A 24,625-nucleotide genomic window follows, 5' to 3' on the forward strand; every position below is an offset into this window, starting at 1 on the left:
AAGGATGTGAGCGGGGAAAGCTTCCTAGGAAAGGTGATGCTGCAGCTGGATCTTGAAGGGTTAGGCAGGCAGAGAAAGGATGAAAGAGGGCATGTCAATTATAGGAGCCACTATTAACAAAGATACAGGGTGAACAAATAAATACAGTGCAGAGAACTACAATCTGAACTATGTTGCTAAGGCACATGAGTTCAGGAGGGAAAAACAGGAGACAGACAGGTGGGATCTAACCATGGAGGGTCAGGCATATCACGTTCATCAAAAAAACGAAAACAAAAAGCAACTCAATTCTCAGGAACCCAGAGACACCTAAGAAAGGTACAAAATGTGTGCCAGTGCACTTGCCAAGGGGAGATAGGAAGGCATGTGTGGAGGCTCTGTTCTAGGACTCTGGCTTCTCCCTAGCTGCTGCATCTGGTACTCCAAACCTCCAGCGAAGTTGAAATCATAATGTAAACTTACAAAAGTAGAAGGACCCCAGAGAGATGAGGTAAATGGCCCTTGATCTCATAAATGCTAAGAGACGAGTCCAGGTTTCCAAAACAGCATAGCCATGCTCTTCCATCCCACAGGGCACTATTCTGAATTTACCAGAATCAAAGTCTTCCAAACTGAGGGTAGGGCAGTGAGAACAAGGATAATGGCCATCAGAAACACTGGATTAATCATGCAGTGTGTGAAGGGTTGAGCGGATATTACTCCTATTCCCAAGAGGTCAGAGACCCATCACCTCCAACGTATCTGCAGGATGAGGGAGCTGTCAATTGCAGGGGGCTACTGCGACCATTATAACTGTTTCTACTTTGGAAGCTAGAGTGGTTCACTATGGTCTCTTCGAGGTGTAAAATTCTATGCTTTTGTGATTTTAATTATGAAAGGTATTAAATTCCTTCAACTATCACTGGGGCAGGCATAGACTCAGCATCTACAATTACTCTCCTACTGGGAGATTGTGGATTTGGTCCTTGTCTCTCCTCCTGGTATATCTGGTGGGCTCTTTCTATATGGCTCATTCTGCAGGGAACCTGGAAAGTAGACCAGAGCAGACCGGCACTGAACACGGATTCAATGCTCTGATAGCAAACGTACAAACACCCACGTGTCTCCCCATAAACCTCCTTATCTGAGATGCACAGAGCACCCAGACTCATGTCCAAGAGCAAGGTGGAGGGAGCGATAGTAACTGTCTGTCTTGCAGTCAGATGATCAGTATCCAGCATGGCTATGGCTTGAATGAGGCGAGCCTAATCCCAGAGCCCACACTTCTAACCACTGCCGATTCCTGCCTCCCTGTAGAAGATGCTCAGCGAATGTGGGCCCTCACTTGGCCTCTGCTGAAACAGATAAGTCTGTTCTGAGAGATTATCAAGGTAAATGGGAGGCCAATGCATCAATATTACCACATTTAGAATGTTTATTTCTATAGAAAACCAGCTCAAAGCAAGAATGGCTTCCATTACAATGATTGTGGCAACAGTAGAAACCAAAACAAAAGCATGTGTATAATAAATTATAGTCTATCTAGAGCCTTTAAATCAGCCCTGTAAGGTACAGGTCATTCTTAGGCTCATTCTTAGGCTCATCCACAGTGGTGGATCTGTCAGACATAATGTCAGGAGCTGAGTTTCCTATGAGAAAAGAAATTGTCAAAATTAATAGCCCCCAAATAATCCGAACACATTTTTAGTAAAGTTTGGATCACCTCTCTGGCCAGGCTGTGATCAAATAGAGCTGTGCCGTTCTATGACTTGCATCTGCCTCAGGTTCAAGATAAAGCTATTAAATGGATGGCTGCCAAAATGACTGCATTGGCACTGCACTGTGACACTTAATCGAGGCTATGGCATCCACGCTGTCCATGCTGCTCCGCATCTATCGACTGCTTATGACTTGGTAGTACTCTGTCGAACACGGCGGGCACCCTCCACGAGGTACAGAGCCCCCATCGTGTGTTTGTGATCCTTTCCTGCCTCTCTTATAATAAAGGCAATTATTTCCGAGCAAGATGGTGAGGCGCAATGAAGGCAGGCTAATGGACGTAAGGTGCTGAGAAGAGCAACTGGCAAAGAACACTGCATCCAGGGAACACAAAAGAGATGCAGGCCAGCCAGTCTGCAGAGGTGGCAGGAGAGGACGAGTCAGAAGGTTGCAGGCAGGGTGAGGATGCTGGCCATGATCCTGGCAACCACACTGTGCACACGCCACCTCGCTTTTCTCTGAGCCGAGGAGAATGAGGTATAGAAAGAGGAAACAAGAGTGGATCAGAACCCACTTCCCTGCAGTCTTCCAAACACAGGGGACCCTCTGGCCTTTTGCTTTTCAGTATTGTACACAGAGCCTACAAATGATGCGAAGAGGCCACTTCACCGCTGTGTTTATTAACAAGAACTCTGCAGACAGTAAATTCTTTAGCTAAGGTGACGGCACTCAATACATCACTCCAGTGCAGAAAACACTTAACACTCCAACATTTGAAAGTGCTGGATCTATCCATCGAAACATTTATAGCTTTGGCACTTCCAGTTTCTGGTATTTTACTTCCATTTGTTCTTCATTAAAAGCAATTCCCCAAACTGTGTGCAATGTTCAGCAATTTTGTTAGCAGTTGGCAAATTGGATTCTTAATATTTAATCTAATTGAGAACAACATTACACAACTCACACTGAACAAGCAATTTAGTTGTCAGATCATCATAAAACCCCAAACACCTTTCTGATGAATGTATTTTTACAGTCTAGCTGAAGGAAGGCTCTAATTTAAAGGAAAAAAAAAAAAACTATTCTCCAACTCTATCAGCTGTATCAATGTCTCTTAAAAATCACCAGTCACTACATGTGATATTTTAAAAATGAGAGATGGTGTGTTGTGTGAAACAAGCGTATGGTCCATCATTGGAGTCAAACCAAACTCAAACACTAGCTTTGCACACTGTAACTTTCTCAGGGTTCCTCACGCGTACACACAGAGTCTATTAAAAACAATTTTGGAACAAGATGCCATCTCTACGACGGTTGGCAGGATCTGTTCTACAACAAATCAAATGCCGGGGAGATATTAAGTGCATTGTTTGGTTACTCCATAAATAGTAGATACAATGAATAAAATAATAATTTTTATTGTTATCATTATGGTTAAGCGTATTATTTTTATCAGTACCATTAGAGTGTGAATAGAGTGTCACCTCATTTTTTCTCATCAGATCACACTCACGAGTTACAGGAGGCAGGCAGATGGAGCGACGGGAGAGGGTGCTTACATTCTGTGCGTTGTTTTCGATTTCATGTAATTCTCTTTTGTTTTAAGCGAGTCTTCAAATCTTTAAGACTTGGCTCTCCAATCTGGCAGAAATATCTTTCGGGGATAAGATTTTTAGCTGGTTGAGGATCCAATGTTGAAGAAGTTTATCTCCCTGGCAAGCTGCTCCTTGTGGATTGAAGCAAGAGGAGGGCAGGTGCAAGAAGCGAAAAGAAACAGGAGAGCGGTGGCAGGCTGTCTAGAACCGCAGGGGCCATGGGGGGCTCACCAGGGAGCGGAGGGAGGGCAGCAAGCCCCACCGCGCTGGGGCGCACGTCGGGGCCAGCACCAAGCAGGCACCACAAAGAACGGGAGGGAATGAAGGACGGGAGGGAATGATGGACATGAGCACTCCCATCCCCCCGGACACTACGCCCAGAAGTCAGCCCCTATCCTGACTCAGTGACTCTGAATGTGGCCCTTGCTCCCTCACCCCCAGAGACCAAAGCTGGTCACCGTCCCCGTGGCTTCACGGCCTGGCTTTAACTGCCCCACAGCAGGCTGCTCTGGCCCTGAGACTGGTCCTCCCGCCCCAGGCTCGGCGCCTTCACCTGCCCACACCCGTGTCGCAGATGGCCGGACAGAGTCCCACGCTGTCCCTCCTGGTGAACCAGACCTCTTCCCTGTCGGGAGCTTCTCTGTTATCTCCTCTATTCAATGTTGCTGCTAGTGATACCGCTACCCTGAGGCAGAGACAGCTCTTTCAAGGAGAGTTTGGGATGCTTCTGAGCTTGATTATGGTTAGTGTCACTCCACACAGTGATATTCTAGAATTAAGTAGAACAGAGGACATGCTTAACATGGTGCCCAAGTCACTCATTGTGCATTTACTCAAGAATTATTTAGTGGGGGGCACTTGGGTGGCCCAGTGGTTGAGCGTCTCTCTTTGGCTCAGGTCATGATCCCAGGGTCCTGGAGTCAAGTCCTCCCATTGGGTTCTCTGCTCAACAGGAGACAAGGCTTCTCTCTCTCTCTCTCTCTCTCTGCCTCTCCCCAATGCTCATTCTTTCTCTCTCTCAAATAAACGAATAAAATCTTAAAAAAAATAAAAATAAGAAATCAGCAGGTAAAAGTAGGAGGGGGGAAATTTCATATGTGACAAGCAACCTTTTGCAGATGTAAAAATAAAATTGAGATGATGTCAGCAGAGTGTACATGTGGGGTCAAGGCTGAATGAAGGAGGGTTTCGGTTCTGAGGCCCGGGGCAGCAGGAGGGCCTCTATTCTTTGTCATGAGGATGATTTTAAGGTTCACCATCTCATGGGAGCCAAGCGGAGAGAGCGTGGAGGGAAGAGAATCAAGAGAAAGCAGGTAAGTCTGGAAGCTGTGCGTTGTGCAGCGGGAAGCATCCGCGTAGGCAGCGGGAGGGGGATGAGGAGAGGTGTGAAAACGAAGACAGGTTACAGAGTCTGCAGGGAGTCCGTCCCTGGCATTGGTGTGCTAGACAGGAAGGGACCCGGGATGATTCTGAGGCTCCTGGAGACTCACTCCAATAAGCAACACAGAGCACAGGCCGTCATTCCCTCCCGTTCTTTGTGGTGCCTGCTTGGTGCTGGCCCCTACGTGCACCCCAGCTCCCCGGTGAGCCCCCCATGGCCCCTGCAGTTCTAGACAGCCTGCCACCGCTCTCCTGTTTCTTTTCGCTTCTTGCACCTGCCCTCCTCTTGCTTCAATCCACAAGCAGCAGCTTGCCAGGGAGATAAACTTCTTCCCAGTAGAGGAGACGCAGCATCTGAGATTGAATCTCTGGAACCCCACCAGTGGGATTGGAATCCCAGTGCCGTCACTCACAGCCTTCCTGACCTTGGGCCACCTTACTGATTTCCATAAGCCTCAGTTTCCTTATCTGTAAAATGGGGGGGGGATACTAATAGCTTCTTCACAGGGGGTGAGTAAAGAGTAAATCAGAGAATGTGCACGCAGCCTGTAAGATGGGCTAGAAAAGGGACACCTGGGTGGCTCCGCAGTTGAGCATCTGCCTTCAGCTCAGCGTATGATCCCGGGGTCCTAGGATCAAGTCCCACATTGGACTCCCCACAGAGAATCTGCTTCTCCCTCTGCCTAGGGAGTCTCTGCCTCTCTGTGTGTGTCTCTCATGAATAAATAAATAATTTAAAAAAAAGATGGAAAAAAAATGATGGGCTGGGAAAGGGGAAGAACTCTGCAGTTTAGCTAATAGTGTTCTATTGATTAACTGGAAGCACGGAGTATGGTCTGAATATTAGCCACGGAACCACATCCCTTACGTCTCTGAATTCACCCCCATGATCACTGGAGGCAGCTGTTAGGTAGCACACTGAGCACCTGTATAGGGAGCCTTCAATCCAGCACCTAAAGCTCACCATGGGGACAATCCTTGGCAGGTTACTTCCACCCCCAGGGTCCAGGCTCCCCTTCTCTGAGAGGGGTTAACTAATTCCATGGCTGTGATGATATTCAATGAAATATCAGGACCAAAGGCCTTTGGGACAGAGAGCATAGAGGAACTCATAGATAGTGTTGCCATCACTCGCCTTATCAGTGCTGACTCTTGAAAAGTGTTAAGTCAGCCATCCCGGGAAATGCGCATGGGCTGTGCACGGCCCCGGCCCGCCTCTACCCCTGAAGGCTCACATCCCATAGGCAAGCTAGGCAAAGGTTAGAGTATTCCCTGAAGCCGCCAGCCGACTTTCTGGCAGCCATGAGCAAGCATAGGTTTCGTTGAAAGTTCTCCTGGGAAAGTGAATGAGATCAATATGGAACAGGATTCTTTGCTACCCAGAGAAGACAGCCAGTGAGGCAGAGAGAATGGCAGAAGGCAGTGAGGGATGAGAGTCATCTCCAATAATAAATCCTGGAGCAGACTACTGCCACAGTGAAAGGGACAGCCAGCACAGCCCTGGGGCTGCAGACAAGCACCCTGTCTGTACCGCATCGGTCTGGAGGCCAGATTCCAGGAGGGGTTCACTGCTGTGTTTAGGTTAGAAATGGGAGGTCCGGAGTGAGAGCTGGCAGGGAGTTTCTGGTTGCCAATAGAACTGTAAGTGACTCCAACAAAACTGGCTATGAAGACACTGGCAATACAATTTACAACAATGGGGCAGCCCGCGTGGCTTGGCAGTTCAGTGCTGCCTTTGGCCTGGAGCGTGATCTTGGGGACCCGGGGTCAAGTACCATGTCGGGCTCCATGCATGGAGCCTGTTTCTCTCTCTGCCTGTGTCTCTGCCTCTCTCTCTCTCTGTGTGTGTCTCTCATGAATAAATAAATACAATCTTAAAAAAAAATTACAACAGGTGGTGTGTGTGTGTGGGGGGGGAGGGTTTCAATAAATGAGGCCGGATCTACCACACTCAGGGATCAGACTTGGATTATACTTTGTGAGCACTCATGCATATGGCATGCACCGAGTGCAGGTGCTGGCCCACACCAGGAGGTCACAGCGTGAAGGAAGCCATGGTCTGCCCTGGGGCCTTCCCTCTAGCAGGGAAGACAGACAACTGTCTCCAATGGGGTGGGCATTGCACCAAGCAGGCAGCATGAGAGAGTGAGGTTTGTAGCAAGCCTGGGTTGTCAGGAAGAGCCTCCTTGGGAAAGGAACATTCGACCTGGATCCTGAAAGACGGGCCGGGGAAAAACTAAAAAAAAAAAAAAAAATCTCTCATGTTTTGCCTTTTTCACTCATTGGAGGAATATAGGCGGTCATTCCTCTGTTTACGTTTGTGAACAAGATGGCTCTTGGAAGCCATCACTGCTTCTATACTGGACTGAACACCTGGTGATGGAGGGGATGCTGGAGAGTGAGAATCAGCTCCCTAAATTCTGATTTATCCACAACAACCTTTGTCCTGGCGGACACAAGAAACATGCTCACATAAGCATAAGCCATGTCTTTGGAAGAGAGCCACAAGGGTCACTGTTTTGTAAGCGGAGAAACCGAGACCTGAGACCACATAACTAGTGGGCTGCAGAGTTTCCTTAGGCCCTCACCTATAGAGTCTACCAAATTTTTTCACTTACTAGTGGTGTGAATTTGGGCAAATAACATAATCTCCCAGTGCCTGTTTCCTGATGACACCACAGTTACAACTATGGAAGCCTCGTAGTTGTTGTGAAGGTTCATGGGGTCATCTACAGCGTTGGCTGTCATTAACATCATCAACAAAATTGCCATCGCCCTATGGCACCTGGCAAGCATGCCCACTTATGTTGAATCTGCAAAGTGTTTTTGCAATCTACATTTACACAAGTGGTAACTAGGTGGAAAACTGTGCTTTCTGGCTAGAATTACCTATATATCTCTGGATACTCATCTGGATACTCATATATAGACAATAACATGGTACAGTTGAAGGAGCTCTTAGCTTAAATGTTGAAAGAACTGATATTGGAATCTCAATATCCTCTTCCACAGGATGGGAAAAAAATCAGCCTTACTGCTGCCCAGAGGGTTTCTCATCTGTTCCCTCATCATTGCCTTCCACAGCAACAAGGAGTGAGCATCCTTCCATGTGCAAGGCACTGGCTACACAGTATTCAAGAAAGACACAGTCCCTTCCTTGAGCTTTTGCAGTGGTGGGGACAGATTGGGAACAAGATAAGACATAGAATGTTACAGGGAAAAAGCCATGGGAAGAAGACAGGAAACCTAAAGGGTTTCTTCTGGGCAGGCTATAAGTTGAGAGAATTCTCATTTCTATAACAAAAACAATCTGTCTCTTCTAAGTGACAGAGGGAATATCTGTGGAAGGCATTTTTAAACTACATCCTTTCATACCAACTATAATCGATAGACTCTAATGGATGCCAATTTAGTGTTTATGGAAACATGATAACTGAGATTACTTCCAATGATGTGAGCAATGAGACTCTGGCGGAAAACAAAAACCAAATCTATGTAAACGTAGCTTTTGAGTTAACCAAAACTTTTTCTGTGCATGTGAGCCAAAACAGTAATAATTCTATTTCTGTGACTTCTGTTTGTAGCTGTGCTAAAAACAGGGAAAAAATAAAAACAGGAGACGAGCGCGCCCACTTATTCAATCTTCACCACGTGCTGGTCACTGCAAGTACATTAACCATGAGAACAACCCGTGGGGCTGGCATTATGTTCTGTTGAGAATGACTAAGTAAGTTAGTGCAGTACACAAAATTCACAGAACAATCACTTCAGAATTATATGGAGTTGGGCCAGAATTTCCGTTCAAGTAACTGCCCTTAGGAAAGATGTCTAGTCTGTCAAAGGCTTAGTTTCTCCACCTGTAGAAAGGGCCTCATGCTTAGAAATGTCGGCGGATGTAGAAGACACAGAAGAAATGACTTTTGCAGAAACTGAACACTGGGTATAACATAGTGCCTCCCAATGTGTGCTATAGCCACTGAGTCTACACTCCTGAGACCTTGTTCAATGACCTGTCTCCCCTGAACACACACACACACACACACACACACACACACACACTATGTGTGAATAGAATGGTTCCTCATTACAGAGCAACACAGAAACAGTTTACCAGGCATTGGTAATATGCCCTTCAAGAAAATTAAATCTAACCAAACTAGCAAATAAAACCATTTCTAAGATCTCAGTAATAAACAGAAGTTGAAATGAGTTGAACACATTACAGGTAGATGATAAATATCATGTGCTACTTACCAGGAGGAGCCAATACACGCTACATGGGCAAATGCCATTAATAAACACACAGCTGAACACCAGCAATTTGGTCTCCATGGGAACAGAAGGTAATATCACACCACTGTTCTTTGATGGATCTTTTATTATTTCAGTATTTGAAAACTGATTTTTCAAGAGGATAGAAACTATCAAACATATTCAATTATGCATAACATTGGAGATACAAAGTGTGGGGTCTGGAATATTCCTTTGGTCCTGCTCATTTTTCAGGGAGGAAAGAGGACAACGATTAGGGCAGCAGGCCGATACTTTGGAGAAGGGATCACAATATACAGTTGTCCTGTGATTACTAGAATTGCTAAGCCCTGAACCTGCCCCTGGAAGCATTCATCCCAGAGGACTGACTTCCTGCCATCAGTCATTTAACCAACGCCCACCAGGGACCAATGAATGCCCAGAGCCCTAATCAACTCAGGGAGACCACTCAGCAATCATGTAGTAAAGAACTTCAAATCTGGTTAAATATTTGAGATGGAGACTAAGAAAATATCAAAAGAGCAGTTTAAGGTAACATGGGAAAGGCCATACCATTCCCTAATTCATCAAAAACAGGAGTCATGCTTGGATTTTCTCCTTCATCTAGATCTACTTATTCTCCTGCTAAAATGCTCCCCACTCTTTACCCTGCCTCACTTTCTGCTTTCATTCCTTGGGTTCGGTTCTGGCCTGGATTGCTCTAAGGGCCTCCTGCCTGTTCTATTCCCTTCCTCTAGGAGCTTCTTGGATGAGAGACATGGGTACCCTTGTGCTAGGGATTAGCAGTTACTAGAAACCAAGAACAGTGTTAACAGCTTATGGGAGGCTGGCCTGTGCTTCCCACCATCTTATGTATTTTAATATGTTAACTCATTTACTTCTCACCCCAAACCTGTGAGTTTTACACAGTAATGTTGTTTTGTATCTTACTGATGAGTTTGCCTCAGATATAGAAAAGAAAAAGCAACTTGCATAGGATGATACACACCTTCACACACCTGCTCACACACAAGAAGTGGCTGAGTCTAGAACAGAACATAGCAATGGGGATTGGAGTCTATGGTGGATATCACAGGCACTCTAGTAGGTATTTAACTTGGGTGGTAAATGTTTGGGTTACCCAAAGATGACAAGAGCCTCCTGGCTCATGGCTGGATCATCATTCTAGCCTGGAATCCAGAGACAACCTGCCGTTTCCTTCAGACCCAGGTTCCTTCTAAATGAAGTTCAAACATGACTTTGGTCAGCTGCAGTGCTGCTCCTTTCTCTAGGGCAGCCTGGAAAGGCCCTGTGGCGTTCAGCTGCTAGGAAGAAGCAAATAGCCTCAATTGTGGATCCTGGAATCTCTGAAGCCAGGGTTCATATTCTAGGTGCTGCCCAGTAACTGGCTCCTTGAGCTTTATGTGTTTTCTTTTCCTCATCTTAAAAATGACATGAATAACAACCTGGCCCAGAAGCTGTCATTATAATTAAATGAGTAAATCAGTGTAAATACCTTAGAAGTATATTTGGCACATCAATGATGACAATGATGGTAGTGATGGTGGTGATGGTAATGGTAAGGATAAAGAAGCCATGTGTATATACCTCTACCCCCTAAAAGACTTCTAGGAAAATATATATTCAAGGCCTCTATTCAATTAGCTTGTGTAGAGTTCAGCTCCTGGTTTACAAGGAAACAGGAAATATAGTAACAGCAACAACAGTGTCTGTACCTACATCCATATTTAAAGATTCCACCAAAAGGGGGGCTGGAAGGAGGGGCGACTGCTTGAGGCAACAAGGAGTAACAGAGACCAAGGTCACACTCTCATTTGTAAAACTAAAAATCCACATAAAAACATGAGGTAATGGTTTCAGACATTGGCCATCAGGCTGCACAGACTACAACTGAAGTGAGTTCTACTACTGTCCTAACATACTGCCTGCAGGAACTTTCCAGGACATGACATGAGAAGGCGGAGCTTATGAAAATCCTAGAAGCCTCCCTGAGTCAAGCAGATGGGGCTGAGAATTCAGAAGACTAATGGCCCAGAGTTCACAAGACACCGTGCTAGGGATGAGAGCACAGGAAACAATTCCCAGAGCTTGTACACAACTGGGCATGATGGGTGCATCCACAGACCAGTAAGACCTCACAATTCATGGGACAATGAGCAAAGCTCAGAGGGGCACTATCTCAGCAGCTGGATAAAATTAGCCTTAGAGGAAAGACTTCTCTGGTCCCTACTAGCAAAGCTTAAAAGCAAGCCTTGGAAGGATCAAACTGATTATAAAAAACTTAAATGCAAAAAAAAAAAAAAAAAGAAAGAAAAGAAAAACTTAAATGCATCCCATAATGAAGCTCTCTCCCTAAGTATATACACTGATATAAACATATTTGTTTTATATGTACTTGTTATTATAAATACATATTTTATTTTTATTTCATTTACATAATGAAAATGAAACTATTAACACAATGCCTGGCATGGAATCAAAAGTACTAGACATACAGAGTCAGGGATATGTAACACATAAGGGGGAGAAAAGTAAAACAGTGGAAACTGATACAAAAAAAAAATGACACGGATGACAGAGTGGCTCTCAGCAAAGAGAGTTACAGCAAGGAAAAGGAGGTGAGGTAGAGATGGGAGGTGGAGACATGGGGGAGAGGAAGGAGGAGATGGGGAAGGAGGTAGAAGCAGAGGGAAAAGGGGGTGAGAGGGGCAAGTCATCTAAGCAGAGGGAGATTTGAGGGGAGAGATGAGAGGAGAGACGGGTTATAAGAGGGTAGGACAGAGTTAGGGGCAGGACCAGAAAGTTACAAGAAAGCACATAAATGTGACGACACAGAGTGGAATAGCATTGCCTACTCTGCTTCTTTATAACTCTTATCACAATGATAGCTTATGACTTATTTATATAATTAGGTATTTAACAACATATGAGCACGCCAGTGCCCTGCTTATCCATGAGGCCAGGACAGCATGTGTCTTACTCACTGCAGTTTTACTGAAGATGATCACAGTCCAAGAACATAGAGAGTAACCAGGTTGGCGAATACATTAAAGAAGAAAGGGGACAAGTATTACTGTTACTTTACTGACCAGGGGAGGCTAAGTCCTGAAGTTTTGCTGACTGACTCAAGGACAAAAGCTCGTAATGGCAGAGTCCAATTTATAGATGGATGTCTTAGCTCCAAGTCCAGGGATTCCTAAGAGCCAGAAAATGAAATTATTCTTTTTGGTAACTCATGCCAAGTCTTCAACTCTTCAGTGAATAGTTGTGCTCACATTATAATTTGTATTTTCTCAGATGGAACAGTTACAAGCACAAAAAAAAAAAATCAGAGAGCATTTCTGCTATATTTAGGAAAAAGAAATGTTCCGTACAAGCTGCAGGTGAGGGCAAGGACACCGAGGGACAGTGCGTGTTAGTGTGGGAGGCTGCTGCTAAAGAGAGGAGGTTCCTGGGGAGCCTGAGTGGCTTAGTTGGTTAAGCGTCTGCCTTTGGCTCAGCTCATGATCCTGGGGTCCTCAGAATCGAGCCCCACATTGGGACCCTGCTCAGCAAGTCTGCTTCGCTCTCTCCCCACCCCTCACTCTCTTTCTCTCTCTCTAAAATAAATAAAATCTTTCTTAAAAAGAGAGAGAGAGAGAGAGAGAGAGAGAGAGAGAGAAGAGGTTCTTTACACTGTGGACTAGGTCTTTCCACATGTAGATCTTAAGGTTACGCAAACAGCACACAGGTGTTACACAGTGTGCTACACACAGCTATCCTTTGCAGCTTCCTATCTGTGTAACCCAAGGCAAGGAAGTTCCTTTCTCTGAGCCTCAGTTTCCTTGTGTCCAAAATGCAGGTGATTAGGTTTAGCTCAGAAGGTTGTCAAGGGCATTAAATAGGATGAAGCATAGAGACAGTGTCAATAGCCCCATGACAATGGTTACTCACTTAGGGTCCACATGTGGGGGCAAGTATTGTTCTGGAGGAACAGTTACTGCTCCCAACACCTGTGGTCTCACAGCTCAAAGTCTAGTGAGGGACTGGCTAGAAAACTGGCAATGCCAACAAAATGCAAAGGTTGCAGTGGTAAGAGTAAGCAAGAAGTTATCTGGGACCCAGAGAAGGGCCTCCTAGCCCAGCCTGGGGTCAGGGGAGAGGGGAGAAATTGGGAGGCTTTCAGTGGAAAGGATCCCTAAGGAAATATAAAGACGTATATGTGATGGGGCTTCCGCTGCCTTCTTCACAGACACAACACAAGAATGTTCAACACATTCACAGCCAAGAATGTTCTGGAGCTCTGACTCCATGTTGAGTGCTCTGTGCATTACCTCTAGCTCAGAGGTGATGAGTGCAAGGACTAGAGTGATAGATCTTAGGTTGGAACCCAAGTTCTGTCCAACTCCAAAGCCTGTACCCGTTGGTCCATTCCAGGAGCCCTCAACAGGAGGAGGCATCAGAACTACCTGGGGAGATGTTTTAAATTCTGTGGTCTAAACCCCAATCTAACTGTGCCTAAACAAAATCCCTGGGAGTTGGGGCACCTGGGTGGCTCAGTGGTTGAGCATCTGCCTTCGGCTCGGGTCATGATCCCAGAGTCCCTGTGGGGAGCCTGCTTCTCCCTCTGCCTGTGTCTCTGCCTCTCTGTGTCTCTCCTGAATAAATAAAGTATTTTTAAAAAGTCCCTGGGAGTAGGGCTCAGATTGGCATATTTTAAAAAAGCTCCCCAGGAGACTCTGCTGTGCATTCCTGGTTTATAACTGCTGCTCCCTTTCCAACTGCAGGGGCAGCCCCAGGGAAAGGGTCTCTCTGTGGGTGACCTCGTACCATGTTCAAGCTACTGAGCTTGAACTACTGAGCTACTAAGAGGTATGAATTTGTTGGACTTCTGATGTCTATACCTATGTTAACATATACGCTGACAGCAGGGAAGCTGTGAAGCTTGACAGGCATATGTTGGCAGTGGATAGACCTGGGTTTGACAAGGTAGGTTGATAGGCTGAGCTGAACAGCCGATTCCCCTGAGCCAGCTTACCGGGGGAGGGAGGAGGGGAGGTGGCACACAGGCCAGCCTTGAGGCTGCCTATCTCAATTTCTCTCTCTTCCTCTAAAAAGTGCAAGCCGATCTTTAGTCCAGGGTGAGACCAGGAAGAGGAGGAAGGAGGGCAGAGGTCAGGTAGGCCTGCAAGTCCTACCTGCATGGTGGGGAGGGGCTCTGATGACCTCCTGGTTTCCAGGCCTCTCCCCACCCTCTGCCTGCAGCACCTGCCCCGCTGGGCCAGGTAACATCTTAGATGGCGGAGTGAAAAGCAGCAGCCTTGGAAAAATAGGCTTGCTCCATCCTGCTCCTCTGCTTATTGGGTTCAAAACAGAACATGGCTGGGATGCCCAGGTGGCTCAGGGGTTGAGCATCTGCCTTTGGCTCAGGGCATGATCCTGGGGTCCTGGGATTGAGTCCCACATCAGGCTCCCTGCAGGGAGCTTGCTTCTCCCTCTTCCTATGTCTCTGCCTCTCTCTTGTGTCTCTCATGAATAAATAAATACAATATTTAAAAAAACAACAACAGAATAGAGATACTTTGGTGGAAACTGCCTCATTTCTTCTGCTAACATAACTGGATGTGCCTGTGTAAGCACTCACATGTGTATGTGTGTGCACATCACACTCACAGATGCTGACAACTCTGTTGCCCAACAGCCAGTTAGCAGCTAGGTACTTTCATTATGGGGGGATGTCATTTAAGAGGGTCACTGAGTTTATTTCCTGTGTGCCCTGCATTACACCCGCTGTGTATCCCTCCTTTGGCACCCTCAGAATGGGACCTGCTAGAATGAGCCTAAGGGAATCACCACCAAGGACGTTGGACCAGGCACTGGAGACCTGCTGTGATCTGGCCCATCCTCCGTTAAACCCCACTATGAACCCTGGAATTCAAGACCACACTATAGTCTCTAAACAGGTTTTGTGCATCGGACTTCTGGTCTTTGATATCTACGGACGCCTTTCTCCAGAGACCCATAGTTACAGTCAGGGTAGGTTTGACAGCGCTGCAGTAACAAATAAGCCTGAGAAATCCATGCACAACACTGTGGGAGCTGAGTCATCACCCACACAAAGGCCACCGTGGATCAGCAGTGTTGTGGGCAGTTTTCCTGTAAGCAGAGACTCAGGGACCCAAGGGCGTCCCATCTTGTGACACTCCCTTTGCCATGTACTCTTCAAAGACACCACAGAAGGACAGATAGCCTGGAGCATCATGCACAATATTTTTAAGGGACAATTCATATGGCCCTCAACTATCTGCAAGGGAGGCTTGGCAAAACGTCTTTACATATGCGCATTAAGAGAAATGAGGTTGGTGAGGACACAGCCAGTTGGCCACCACCATCATCCTGACCACCAAGACTGCTCCATTCTTCTTCCTATCCCTACTACACTTCACGCAAGATGGGGGCAGCCCTGGTCACAGGCATTCACAGCCTCCTATTCCGGCTGTAGGATTTCTGGGTGGTGGAGGGTACTGTTGATGCTGGAGCTGATATGGCCTTATTATCCCAACAGCCAGAGACCTAAGAATATAAATTAACTGCCCTTCTCAATGGGGAATGGTAGACACAGGAAGGAGTAATAGACATGGATGCTCCCATTACGGATGGAGAAGAGTAAAGGATTCACAGCAGACATTGATCTGCTGGGTTCTAGATGAGGCATATGATGGAACTCTTCGGTCCATCTCCCTGGATCCATGCAATCCACAGTCCCTGGGTCTCCTGCTCCCTGGGAGCCTGGGGTGGCAGGAGGCGTGTGGCCCCTTGAGGGACGCACACCAGGAGGGAGCCCCAAGGGTTGAGATGAGCCCCGAACAGCCAAACAGTCTTGCAGTCCAAGCTTGTGGTTTCTTCAGCAACACAATTTTTGGGGGAAATTTTGCAGGCTGTCAATCTATTTGTTTCCAGTCATCTCCCTGGGCTCTTAAATCTGCTGCATTTCTGTTTTTTTGGCCCCAGGCCTCTGTAGAAACTAAACAGGAGCTGCCTTGGAGCTTTCTAGGTCAACACATAGGAGAGCTGAGGCATTAATCTGGTTCTTGCCTCAAGTCACCATCACTTTATTCAACCAAGAAGTTTTCTTGGGGTTCTGTCGAAGTTCCTGGGTGTTGGTTGTTTTGAAAACAACCTCCGTGTTTGTTCAGAAAGAGAAACAGGCTTTTCCAAGGTTGCCAGTTCCCAAATGCCCACAAGGACTTTCCCTGTCTGTCCCCCCTGCTGTCTGCGTGAAAGCTGGCTGATTCTTTTCCTGAGCTCACCTGCCTCTGCGACACTTCTCCAAACACAGCTACGGGTGCTGCAGACGCATGGCTGATGCTCACTCTCCCAGCTTCTTCCTCCAGGGCAGCCGTTCTCAGCCAGGGCTGGTTCTGCCTCCCGGGGGTGTGTGTCAGTGTCCAGGGGGCATTTCTGGTTGTTGCAGGGGAGGAGGGGGTGCTTTTGGCATCTAACAGCGTAGAAACCAGGGATGCTGCTAACATGCCCTGAAGTACGCGGGGCAGCCCCCATCCCTATGCCCCCCCCAGCAAAAAATTATCCCCAAATGTCAGTAGTGCCGGGGCTGAGGGCCTGCCAGAGACACAGCTCGGCAGCCTTGGGTCTGTCTTCCGTGGCCGCAGAGCCGACCAAATGCTCCGCCCCTGCGCAACGCAGATCCCCGTGTGCCCACCTTCTGACTGCTAGATCTCCACTTCTAGATTCCTGCTCGCTAAGGTCAATGCCATGCTTTCAGGTTTTTGGTAAGGCGAGACCACAGAAACTACGAGTTTTTATTATTATTATTATTATTATTATTATTATTATTAAAGTAACACTAACTGCTGTGATAAGCAATCCATAAATCTCAGTTACTGAACATGTTTTTTTGTTGTTGTTTTCCCAAAGTCCCACACCACTCAGTGACTCTCCTGTGTGGCTCTCCTCCAAATGCTGTCTCCTCACCCCGGTCCTTTTGTTTTGTACCACCGCTGTCCCCAAACACAAGACCCCTGAGGTCACCATCGAAGAAAGGAAGCCCAGAGCATCAAGTAAGATGCGCAGGGAGCAAGGAGGAGAGAGGCTCATGTCATTTCTGCCCCCATTTCACTGACCAGAGCCTAGTGTCACGGCCTCACAGAGCTGCAGGTGTGGCTGGGAAGAAGGAGAGGAGCGTGGAGTCCCCTCCTCGATGTCTCCACACCTGTCCCATCTGCACAGCAAGGTTCTGCATCTCCCGAGTTGGCCCGTCTGCCATGGGCACAGCACACTCTCTGGGGGAAACCAGCTCTGGAGGCTTGAAATCCTGGCTCCCGTGTCAGTGTCCATTCCACTGAGACCACATCGCATAGGAAAGGCCTTCTCTACATCCACCGGCTGATGTCTGCCCAGCTGGATGGCGGGGGAGAACCAAATGCATTGCCAGCATTCTGGGTAAAGTCAGTTACGGGCTCTTGGCATTCAGCAAGACGTGGTTCAGAGATTTCAGACACACATCCAGGGTGAAAGGTTTCATGTCCAGACCTGGTGTTCAAATTCCCACAACATGGGACACATCTCGACAAGAGTGTGATCTAACCCCCTGCCCTTTAGGACTCGGGCCTTTAGGACTCGAACTCTGCTCCGTCTCCTAACCACCACCTTGCTAGCACGGCTGCGTGCGGGGTGCTGGCTGAAACCCAGCTGACCCTGCGGGGGAGCGAGTGCTGCAGGGGAGCTTGCTGCAGTGCCCGACAGTGGCTACCCCCACTGCAGTGTGTGCAATGCAACCCGAACATCCTGCCAGGCACTGTCTGGGTGCTTCACCCCCGCGCCGTGCTTGTGCATCACTGTCACCCTGGGAGCTCAGCCGGCTTCCTCAGCACACAGTCTGCAGGTTCCTGCAGGTGACAGCTCCCCACCACCACCTCAGGAGCCTTGCTCGCCTCCCTCCCCACCTCAGTCACTTGGTCCCAGGCCCAGGGCTGCGGGCGTCTCATCACATCGCTTTCTCCCATGCCAGGCCTGGGCCACCGGACCCTGAGCTCAAACATTCTTCCTCTTCCAGGGCCACGGTGAGTCCAGAGGGTGCCCTTATGCTAACCAGAGTTTCCCTCTTGGGTGGATGAATGGGGAGAGGGAAGGGCCCTTGTCTAGGTGGAAATGGCTATAGTGACGCACAGCTTGGCAGGTGGAGGGTGGGCGGGATGTCAATCCCAACTCACCTGCTCCTCCAGGTGTCTTTGTGTAGTATACAACTTGCACAGCTGTACAGGGCAGCCCTAGTCACCACCCCCTGCCCTCACCTCTGGCTATGTCTCACTCTTCACATCACAGCCTAAATTCCCCTTGCTCAAGGAAGCTCCTCTGTATGCAGACCAGGCTGGGTTCCCCAGAACAGCAGTGCCTTTGCATTCGTGACGATATTATTAAGTAAAGATCAGTGTGTCTGCTTGCACGTGTATCTTGCTCCTAGCTGAACTCCCAGGGGCTAGTGCTGCAGGTTAGATATGCAATACGATGTTTATAAAATGAAGGATCAAATACGCATACAAACGCATATCCAGCCTCAACACAAGTGTCTGGCCCTCGACTTTATGCCTTTTCTCCCGGGACATCCTCCTCATGGCAATGGTACCCCATTGCTGGCTCTTGAGCAAGTGGGTAATGGAGGCAATTGTCATATGGGCGCCCAGCAGGCTGCTGGTGTGCTGGACAATATGGAACAGGATCGGCCCAAGAGCTCAGCTCTGGTGCCTGAGCAGCAGCACACAAAGCCCTGACCTCCCAGAGTCCCTAATGCTCCTAGTTGAGGCTTCCATGTGACACGTCATGACATGCATAAGGTGGGCACAGGCAGGAAAGTGGCAAAGAGCTCTAGAGACTGTCAGCCCACTGTGAGGGTCCTCGTTCCTGCTTAAAATTCTGATGACTGAGCCAGCCTGTCACCTGTCGGCTTCCTCAAGGCGACTGCTTGGTGATTCATCCAGGGATAGAAGGGTGACATGTCCTTGGAGGGATTTAATTGTGAGCATTATGAATGGCTATGCCCTCACGGAATGCTTTTAAGTGGAGCCGAGTGATGCATTAAGCAATTATTCAGACAAGACATTCCGACAAGACAGCAGAGGCATGTCCAAAGTATAAATGTAAGAAAGAGAAAATAGCGGGTTAGGATACCTGGGTGGTCAAAGAAGGCGTCATAGTGGTGGCGATCACTGGGTTGGGCTTTGAAGGATAAATAGGAGTTCTTGCAGGGGAAAGCATGATGAAAGAGGGTCAGAGGACGATATCTAGGGCAGAACGAATAGCAGATGTCCCCTTCTTTGAGTTAAATGCTCATTTAAAAAAACGTAAATGATGGAACACCCGGGTGGCTCAGCAGTTGAGCATCTGTCTTTGGCCCAGGGTGTGATCCCAGAGTCCAGGGATCGAGTCCCACACTGGGCTCCCTGCATGGAGCCTGCTTCTCCCTCTGCCTGTGTCTCTGCCTCTCTCTGTGTGTCTCTTATGAATAAATAAAATCTTTTAAAAAATAAATAATAAAAAACCATAAATGCCTAAATCAGGGTCACCCAAAATGGATGCTCTCAGCCATTCGCACTTTAGCGTGAATAAAATTTGCCAATTCTCCTTGTTAGGTAGCTAGCTCACAGCCAGCCCTTCGGACCCATGACAGATGACCACCACCTGTGCTTATCCTTCAGGTTCCCTGCGTTCTACTTGAGTTACAGGCAGGACATCCCTTCATCTCTCCACCCTGCTCACCTCCCCTGCACCTTGCCCACTCCCTACTGGGTCACCGCAACAGCACACAAGCTTCCCTCTCTGCCCCGGCCCTACCTCCTCTGACCAATCCTGTACGGAGCTGCAGGAGAACACGTCCTATCGCACGGATCCCTCATGCAGTATTGCCGTGGCTAACCAGGCTTACGGGGCTCCCGAGGATCGGGCCTCCGGTGACCCTTCCAGCCCCGGGTCTGGCCGCACTCACCTCCCTGGCGGCCCCAGAAGGGACACACCCTTTCCCTCACTGCCCTCACCTTCACACTGCCCTTCCTCACCCCTCCGCTCCCCTCCACAACCAACAATTCACCCCCTTCTGATTCACATCAGCGCTTCTTCACTCTGGGAAGTGTTTCTGGACCGTGTCCCAGCCCCGGGAACCTGGTCCTGTTTGGTTCTTCACGAGCAGGTGCCAGCACCACCGGCAAATGGCTGATTTCCTGCCGTGTCAGTTCCTGTTTGGGGTCTGCGCGTCTCTCCCTAGGCTGGGCTTGTTCACTCCATCACTGGGGCAATCGAGTTAGGTGCTCTGGGAAAACATGTTAAGTAAAGCAAGAAATAAAGTTTCAAGGAAAGGATATTCTTTCTTTTAAAAATGATGGGCCAGGGGTGCCTGGGTGGCTCAGTCAGTTGAGCATCTGATTGTTGATTTTGGATCAGGTCATGATCTCAGAGTCGTAAGATCGAGCCCTGCATCAGGCTCTGTGCTGGACATGGAGACTGCTTAAGATTCTCTCTCTTCCTCTCTCTCTGCCCCTCACCTCTCTCCCTCCTTCTCTTAAAAAACAAAACAAAACAAAAAAACCTAACTGAGCCAGAGGACTTGGAAGGCCCCTACTCCTGTGTGGCTTTGGAAGACAAAGGACATAGGAAACCACTAGTCCATGGCAAGAGATGGAAATAGAGGCAGAGTCCTACATCCTGTTCTTCCAAGTCCCTCCCTCCAGGAAGCTCTCCATCAATCAGCCCGGGTGGTGAGCCCCTGTCTCAAGTGTCCCAGCAAACTACAACACTCAAGACGAATTCTTTCTTAATGTTTATCTCCCATCAACTTACTATTTCAATCTCTTTCTCTTTTCTGCCTAAATTGCCAACTCCATAAGGGTAGGTTCGGGGCTGACTTGTTGATGGTGGTTCCACTTCCTCTTCCACCTGAGTGTTAAATACAACCACTGTCTCGATGAGAGCAGAAAGTGTGGCTTAGGCTTCGGTTCCTCAACCGCCAAAAGGAGCAGACATCAGTAGAGACACCGAGACACCTGTTGCCACCCGCCCGCTCAGCAGTAAATATGCAGCCCATGGCCACCCACTTACTGGGAGGGTCCCACTTACTGGGAGGGTCCCAGGATAGAGAAGGTAAAAGCAATTCAAAGGGGACCCAAGGTGATTGCCGGACGACAGGGGACCTCGGCACCTATCTAGGCCCCCCAGGGACCAGCTGCCCAATGCCTGGAGACTCTCCGAAGTTACTAGAGTTTTAGATTCCTCACCTGTAATGATGTGAATCTATTCCAGGAGCCGTGAGGAAGCACAGCAAAAACGGTCAGCACACAGCCTAACATGTGTAAGGGTTCAACATGCAGCTGACAAGCTGATGTAGTTACATCAGAAGGCCAGTGGGATGGGTGGTGATGTCATCCCAATACCCCTGGGTCAGGGAGGAGGGAGTGGAGAGAGAGGGATCCCTAAAGGACTAAGGAGCTTTCCCCTCCTGAGTCCAGGCAAACCTTACAGGGTGAACATGTTTCATGCTCCCCCTATAGGAAAAGAAGACAAAACAGAGGCTCAGAGTGGCCAAATGACTTGCTGAGCTCTCACAGGCCATCGACAGAAGAACCTGACCTTGCCTTGCCGGTTTCCGTACTCGAGCCAGTGTTCTTGCCTGAGTGCCCTGCTGCCCCCCTCACCTGGTGACCACTCAGCCTGTGTCCACGGGGTGTCAACTGCACTGGACACAGGACAGGCTGGGAAGGGATACCTCTGGCCCATCCTTGCCCCCTGACATCCCATTGCGCCCAGAAACTCCGGAGAGGAAGAAGGCCTCCGAAGTCAGGTGATGATAAAGGCGGTTTTCGTTAATGAAAAGGATGGGGCATAAATAAGCGATACTGCAGACTTTTGCATGAAAAGCCCATTTTCACGGATTTATATTCTTTTGCGGAAATGACCCATGGAATTTCATACACACACGAATGCAACGTGCCAGGGAGTCAAAGCCTGTCATAGCTCTGTGCCAGGTAGCAACTTGCTATTTGTTTTGCAAGGTTTTAGTAAATCAGATCAGGGGATCCCTGGGTGGCTCGGCGGTTTAGCGCCTGTCTTTGGCCCAGGGCACGATCCTGGAGTCCCGGGATCAAGTCCCACGTCGGGCTCCCGGCATGGAGCCTGCTTCTCCCTCTGCCTGTGTCTCTGCCTCTCTCTCTCTCTCTCTCTCTCTCTCTCTCTGTGTATCATGAATAAATAAATTAAAAAAAAATCTTTAGGGGATCCCTGGGTGGCTCAGAGGTTTAGCGCCTGCCTTTGGCCCAGGGCGTGATCCTGGAGACCAGGGATCGAGTCCCACATCAGGCTCCCTGCATGGAGCCTGCTTCTCCCTCTGCCTATGTCTCTGCCTCTCAATCTCTCTCTCTCTCTCTCTCTCTCTCTCTCTCTCTCTCATGAATAAATAAATAAAATCTTTAAAAATATATAAAATAAAATAAAAAAATAAGAAATCTTTTAAAAAATAGTAAATCAGATCACCACGTACATGAGAAAGCGTTAGAGGATCTCATTCTCATGGAGAAGGTAAGTACGACCATGCTTGACATCTTAATTGCTGAAATAGCAGACATCATTAAACCCATTTTTTTAAGCGATAAAACATGTTTTTCTTTAAATAACTATTGGGATTCCCTGATGACTTCTGATTCTTCCCCAGGTAGTTAACCTGACAGCGTGTTGCTCACAAATTTCAAACGGTTGTTCCTCTGCGCTCAAGCATCTCACCACCACACCAGTGTTCGTGCCACACACTCCCCATGCAGGCATCACGCTGGGGCCAAGGAGGCAGCTGAGTTCTAAGCATGCACCTGCCCACCACAGGAAAATTGTCTAGGTATACGGGGCACTGCTTATTTAGGTCTTATTTAAGACCTTATTTAATCATGAAGTAAAAATGAGGGCTAATCGTAATTGTTCCCAGAGCCAAATTATGCCTCTGATGGGCCCCAGGCACTTTTCACCTGTTAGAAAATATAAAAGAAATATAAACTTAAAATTCTACTTTCATGACTGCATTGATATAATTACATACCATCTATCTGTCCATCCACACATACTTTGTCTTGATTTTCCAAGAAATTAAAACATTTCATTGGTCCTTCAAGTATTGTGATGCCCGTGTCCTGTCTACTGTGTCTGAGGGCTACGTTGGCCGTGGTCACTCCTCAGACATCATCAAGAACCTGATGATAAGGACATCTGGGTGGCTCAGTGGTAGGGTCTGCCTTTGGCTCAGGTCATGACCCCAGGGTCCTGGGATCGAGTCCTGCATCAGGCTCCCTGCAGGGAGCCTGCTTCTCCCTCTATTGTCTCTGCCTCTCTCGGTGTGTGTCTCTCATGAATAAATAAAATCTTTTTAAAAAGAACCTAATGGGGCAGCCTGGGTGGCTCAGCGGTTTAGCGCTGCCTTCAGCCCAGGGCATGATCCTGGAGTCCTGGGATGGAGTCCCACATCGGGCTCCCTGCACGGAGCCTGCTTCTCCCTCTGCCTGTGTTTCTGCCTCTCTCTCTCTGTGTCTCTCATGAATAAATAATAAATATCTTTAAAAAAAAAAAAGAACCTAATGGGGGCATTCTTGGGTGGCTCAGTGGTTTAGCGCCTGCCTTCGGCCCAGGGCATAATCCTGGAATCCCGGGATCGGGTCCCATGTCAGGCTCCTTGCAGGGAGCCTGCTTCTCCCTCTGCCTGTGTCTCTGCCTCTCTCTCTCTCTCTCTCTCTCTGTGTGTTTCTCATTAATAAATAAATAAAATCTTAAAAAAAATAAAATGAAAATGAAAAAAAATAAAAAGAACCTAATGCTATACCATCTCACCTCATCTATACCTCCAATGCTGAGGGAGCACCTACAGCATGCAAGCAACTCAAGTGGGTGCCAAGGGTGACAGAAATGAAGATGCCCCACCAGGTGGGGGCTGAGGCTGCATTTCCCCATTAGCACCTTGTCACCAACTCCTTGTCTCGTGCTCGAGACCTAATAGGTGCTTGCGGGATATCTGATGAGCAAATGGACTAATGGCAGGATCTCTGCTCATAGAGACGTCACAATCCAGAGGTAATACAGTGACGTGTTAATGGCAATAATGAATGTCTGTCCTTCGCTCTGGGACTCTGGATCCCCATGAAAGGAATATGAGGATGTTTACAGTAACAAGCAAGGGTAAGTTTAAAGCAAGGGTGAAGTACAAGGAACCCAATAAAAAGCGAGGCAAAGAGGTAAAAAGAAGGGCGAGCCTAGGAGGTGATAGACGTCTGTCTGGAAGTCAGCCCTGTGCCTCAGTTTCCACACCCCAAACCCCACCAGACACATGCCTGCCTTGAGTGAGGGGCTGCTAAGCACAGGAGGCTTCGTGAAGCTCAGTGCTTCACCTCTGTGGGCATGTTATTCCCTCCCAGGAAGATGCCGTTTTGCAATTCTCGGCAATCCGACTTAAAAGGGAAGTGACTCCAGAGCTACGATCTAGAATTTTCTCTCAGTGCCATGCTCCTGGGTCTGGAAAGCACCTTTGAAGTCACGCTAAGGATGGAGGGGTTTCCCACTGGCAGCCACCACATGCCTCTCAGACAATTCATCTGCTCTGCAGAGCGCAGCCCGCCCCTAGCACGACTTCTGGGATTTCCACAGTGAGCCTAGGACCAGGGACACTC

At 48.1% G+C, this 24,625-nt stretch overlaps 1 protein-coding gene across 3 annotated transcripts in view; it reads right to left on the reverse strand.

The window, feature by feature from the left end:
- The window catches only part of FAM135B (family with sequence similarity 135 member B), a 283,976-nt gene that overhangs the window by 57,996 nt on the left and 201,355 nt on the right, over positions 1-24,625 (reverse strand). Inside the window, exon 1 of one of the 3 annotated variants that reach the window (XM_077847363.1) lies at positions 3,258-3,901. The exons of the other annotated variants lie outside the window; for them this stretch is intronic. The gene's annotated coding sequence lies outside the window, so the exon portion shown is untranslated. Of the gene's footprint in view, positions 1-3,257; positions 3,902-24,625 lie in introns of those variants that run through there. 3 annotated transcript variants of the gene reach the window in all.

The sequence above is a fragment of the Canis aureus genome, chromosome 14, assembly GCF_053574225.1.
Source record: "Canis aureus isolate CA01 chromosome 14, VMU_Caureus_v.1.0, whole genome shotgun sequence".
Taxonomy (NCBI): domain Eukaryota; kingdom Metazoa; phylum Chordata; class Mammalia; order Carnivora; family Canidae; genus Canis; species Canis aureus.